Consider the following 5,462-nt stretch of genomic DNA (forward strand, 5'->3'; position numbering starts at 1 on the left):
TCCTCCGGTGCAGGGGTTTCTGCTCTTTTGGTCGGGGCGATCGGTTTGTTCATCTGCAGCCTTCTCCTTCTTTTCTAGCGAAGAATGAGACTGCTGCTGGATTCCCTGAGTTGTTGATGCTTGGTTGGTTAGGCAGGGGGTGCATCATATTTTGTGTCCGGTTGTGGCTCTCCGCCATTATTTGCGCGCCACGGCTTCTGTGTCCATAGACACACTTTGGGTTGATCCGGTTTCCCTTCTTCCCTTTTTGCAGGTGCGGGTCTCCCAGGTCATCCACAGGGTTATTAAGGCTAGCCAGCCTGTAGTCTATCCCCATGCCTATGACATTCGCAAGTTTGCGGCTCTTACCGCCGTCTTTGGCAATATGCCTTGGGCTGACATTTGGGAGTGGGGATTTTGGCAGTTGAACAGAGTCCTGGCTGCTCGTTACCTTGTTCATGTCCCTGGGGCCAGTCAGGCCTGTGTCGCTTTGGGTCGGCGGATGCAGGCAGTTGTCTCGACTTCGGGTTGAGGAGTGAGCAGCAACCTCCTCCCGGGTAAGTCCCTCTTTTTTCCTCTGTGGGTAGTTAGCTCCGGGGAGCTGTAGGGGTTCCCCCCAGAAAACCAGCGTTGAATGTAATGAAATGCCATTTTCTGGGTAAGACCTGGAGGCTCCTCGGCATCCCTCCCTCCCTCCGGTCGGCGGTTTTTCGCGTGTTTTGAGATATCCAGCTTCAGAACTGGGGTGTGGATCGCCAGTGTGGTAGGTCTGGGGCTCCCCGTTCCCACTCCCAGGGAGGGGGGAGCTGCGCAGATGGCAGCTCGGTAACGGGTGACGTCATTCTCATTTTTGTTTGCGGAGTTCTATCCACTTGTTCGGCTTTTGGTAGCAATATTTTTACCAGAATAGGGGTTTGTTTTGGGACGCCTACCTTTCTGGGTGCCTAACCCAGTCGATGGCAGACATAGAATGCTTCCAGTTACATGGGGGCTTCTATAGGCCATTGCTCCCCTTGCCTCTCTGAGGGGGCCAGGTTCTAGTCGTGGTCCCCGGTAGGCCCAAAGAGCTCTATACATATGACTGATGCCAAGGTCTGACATTAGCATATCAGCCTGGATAGCTCCAGGGGAGCCTCCAGGTCTCACCCAGAAAATGGCATTTCATTACATGCAACGCTTTTTTTTTCAATTTGATTTTTTCTCTGATTTCAACCTGTTATTTTATTTATCTCTCTAGGTTATTTTGATGATTAGGGACCATATTAGGGCTTTTTTACTTATATAAAGTATACCCTAAATATATCCCCTAAATCATTATAATTATCCCTATATTATGTGTTTTTTGGGTGATTATTTTGTCTTGACTTCATTTCAACACACATTAACCTGCAACTTTCGCATATTCGAGTACGAATTCCAAACAATGTTTATTAAAACATACAATTAAATTAACGAATTAAAACTATCTTTATTCATTGTTGATAACTTCAACTTCAATTATCTCTGAAACTAGAGTTTCAACTTTGAATGGCTTCTAAAATTCCAGTTTTGGGGGGAGCCCCTACGGCTCCCTGGAGCTTACTAGGCTGATATGCTAATGTCAGACTTTGGCATCAGTCATGTGTATGGAATTCTTATGAGCCTACCGGGAACCACAAGCCAGAACCTGGCCCCCTCTAGAGAGGCAAGGGGAGCAATGGCCTATAGAATCCCCCGTGTAACTGGAAGCATTCTATGTCTGCCATCGACCGGGTTAGGCACCCAGAAAGGTAGGCGTCCCAAAACAAACCCCCCTATTCTGGTGAAAATTGCAACCAAAAGCTGAACGAGTGGATAGAACTCCCCAAACAAAAACGAGCAAACTAGTATGATGTCATCCGTCATTGTGCCGCTGTCTGCGCAGCCCCCCCCCCCCTCCCCAGGAGGAGGAAGGGGCAGCCCCAGAAATACCACGCCGGTGATCCACACCTCAGTTTTTGAGGCTGATGCTATCGGCTCGGTTGTGTGCTCTACCTCTAGTATTTTTGTGGCGCTGTGCCTTGTGTGTGGCTGCTGTACTCCAGGGGTGCAAGAGCCAGGAATTATTCCTCGGTACTCGGGCTGCATGCGCCTAGGGTTTCCTTCCGTAGGTGCCTTGTAAGTACTAACCTTGGAGCTTGGGGTTACCTTCCACAAGTTCCATGGGGTCTGCCTCTATGTGTCCATTTTACTGCTCGGTTTCTCGGCCGCACTTTGGGTACTTTGAGGTTTTGTCTCCCCTAGTTAACCTTAGGGTAAGAGGCAGTTTTTGCACTGGTAGAGGCGCAGGGTGCTGTGCAGCTAGTTGTCACCTATCACAGCAGCCGGCTCTGTTCCTTGGGGTACGTTGTACTCTTGCAGGGTTTTGTTTTTATTTTTATTTTTGTCTTGGTGGGGGGGTTCTGCCCTATTTGCCACTGGTGTTTGGCCTCACCCTGATACTTGGTGGTGCCCCCTACTTGGTCCCAGTGAGTGTATACGTCCCTGGAGTTCAGCTTTAGACAGTGTGTTTGGTAGTTTTGGGCGCCGGTTAGCAGTACCCTGCCTGGGTTTACCTGAGCGCGAGTCCTCTTCAAGTAAATACTCAGGACCCTGGGAATCCCCTAGGGGACACGTGGATCTGATGGATGTGACCCCAGGGTCCACCCCTCACTTCGTGCAAGTTTGAGGGTTGTTCAGTCCCCTTGTCTCAGGGCGACCCTCACTGTTTTTGCCTCCATCACGCAGCCTGTTGGGTCGGTGACACTTTCGACCCTGAGTCATGTGAGTATTGTTGCTTGCTGGTGGCTCAATTTACCCAATCTATGGATGATCATCTTCGGGTACAGTCCGTGCAGGCGTTGCATTCTAGGTTTCGGTTGTTGCAATGCACTTGGTTGGTTGCTCACCCGGATGCCCCGGGGCTGCCCCGTTTTGCTTATAGGGACCTGGACTTGGGGGTGGGGGTCACTTCTCACCCTGGTTCAGTCTGCACCTCCTCATCCTTTCCCTCCTGTTTTTCGTTCTGTTCCCCCCCCCCCCCTCCCCTGCCCCCTGCTTCCGGCCCCAAAACGTCTGAGGGTTTCGGAGTCGGGGCAGGAGTTAGTTGATCTTGAGATTCAGGCAGCCTCGGGGGATGCCTCTTCCGCTGTGGCGATGGAGGCATTTGAGTCTCCTCCCCCGGCTGAAGCCTCTGGGTCTGACCAGTGGTCCTCATTCTATCCGGCTTCTACGGCTGCGCTGGCCTTGTCTAGTGGGGTCGGTGCTTTGGGGGAGGACTCAGCCCCGGGTCCTGCGGATTGGACCCTGGGACTAGGGAGGGGCTGACTTGGGGGCCTTGGGCCCCACTGGACCCCACCTGGGTTTTTTTACCCTCTGAGCGAGTCTTACTGTTACAAGGAGTGGGGTTTTCTTTTTCCCCCTTCTGCGTACGAGTTGGATTTGGTGTCTGCCCTTTCCATGGTTTGGTTCTGTGTTCCCCCTCGGGTGCTTCGGTTCCATCTTTCCGGAGGTTTTCGGCTTATCGCATCCAACATGCTGTGGTGTGTGCGGCCCTTGTGGCAAACCTGCGTGACCCGGATTATGCCTCGGCAATGTATCCCTCGACTTTCAAGTTTTGGACTTTGTTACGAGGTACCAGAGTCATCCTGGCTGACAGACTGTCCTGTCTTTGCCTTGGAAACTTGGCACTCCTCCTGCCGTTCCTGCACGCTTGAGTGGCGGGAGGCTTCAACGGTGCTTCAGGTTTTCCTGGGGGGCGACCTTAAGCACCTCAATGAGTGCTTGTTTGCTCCTGCCCTTCCCTGGGATGTTGGTGTCATTCAGCTCCATGTGTAGGTTCCCTCACTTTCGGCGATGCAGGTGGCGGAGAACTTGCGCGCTTGGGGCCTTTTGGTTGCGGCCTTGCGCTTCTTTTCCCTCCTGGAGCTGTCTTCTGACTGTCTCATGGAGGATGTGGGGGCGCTTGGGGCTGTTCTTGGGTCTGGTGCCTTGGCCTCGGCGGCTCGCTCGTCGGCTGCCTTGCTGAAGCTTTATGCGGCGATCTTGCGGGATGCGGTGGCTCTGTTTTATGCCTCCTGGCTCGCGTGTGGGCAGACGGTGCTTGCCTTCTCTGTGGAATCCGCTTGGGCCTTGGCTCTTAGGATGTCTTCCCCTTTTTGCCCTCTCTTGTTTGAGGCTTCAGCTGTTGCTCAGTATATTCAGGCTGCTTCGGCTTCTTGCCGTCCTATGTCGGACTTGCTGGTTTTCCAAGGGTCCCGTGGTGGGCCTTTCCAGAAAGGTCGTGCCAAGGCTCAGGGTTCCTCTCGGCGTGGTAGGCCACTGGTGTCAGGTTTGGGTTCGGCTCCTCCTTCGGACCCGTTTTCGTCTGGTTGGCGCGGTGTTCGCTCTGTTCGAGGTTCTGGGTCTCGTAAAGGGCGTCGGCCCTTTTGCAGTTTGCCCCATTGACAGGGCGATGGGGCGGGGGAAGCTTGTGCTGTTCGCTCACGCCTGGTCCCACGATTTGTAGGCGTTTCGGGTCATTTCGCACGGCCTCTGGTGGCGTTGGGTGGCCCCTCCCCTCTGCGGGGGGTTCTGGACTGGCGGGTCATTTTGGAGTGGGTTTGCTTGGGCGTGGTCGAGACGACGACGTCCTTCAGATGGGTTTCCTCGTCTGTTTCCAGTCCCGAAACAGGACTGCGTGGACCTGCGGTTCATTCTGGACTTGTCCCAAATGATACGGTTGTTCTCTCTGATTTGGTTGTATCAGAGAGAATTCCAGGAAGTAGCCTAAATGAACAGGCACATGCAAATGACCTGCTACAGATGTGCGACAGGTTTGCCTTAAACCAGCAAATAGTAGAACCAACTAGGAAGGAGAACATGCTGGCCCTCATTTTCACTAATAATGATGAATTGATCCGGAACATAATGATTACAAATACTTGTTACTCAGATCACAAATTAATTGAAGTTCTGACTAGCATGGGGAATAAACCTTCAAAATCAGTCCAGATTCCCGATGGAGGAGATTTCAGCAAATTCAACTTCAATAATAAACAGATAAACTTGGAACAAATAAAACAGGACTTCACAGAAATAAGCTGGGAAGAACAGCTAGAAACTGCAAACCTGAACCAGTACCTGAAAAAAATGAGCTCAGTAGCACTAGAAATATGTTCAAACCGCATACCCCTAATAAAAAAGAGGAAGAGATGCAGATTGGAACAGGAATGTCGTTCCCTCTATAGGCGAAGAAAACGAATTGTGGAACAATTTGAGAGTCGCACCCTATCTCAAGAATGGAGAAGAAGGTTAGGTAGAGAAATAGAAACAATTAAACTAAAGCTACAAGAATCATACAAAACCCAGGAGAGGCAAAGAGAGCAAAAGGCCATCAGTGAAATAGAGTAATCCAAAATATTTCTTCTCCTATGTAAAAATAAAAACTACATCTAGTATCGGGCCCCTGTGAAAGGGAGATGGAACTTTCACTGATGACAACAAAG

The sequence above is a fragment of the Procambarus clarkii genome, chromosome 76 (genome assembly GCF_040958095.1).
Source record: "Procambarus clarkii isolate CNS0578487 chromosome 76, FALCON_Pclarkii_2.0, whole genome shotgun sequence".
Classification (NCBI taxonomy): Eukaryota; Metazoa; Arthropoda; class Malacostraca; order Decapoda; family Cambaridae; genus Procambarus; species Procambarus clarkii.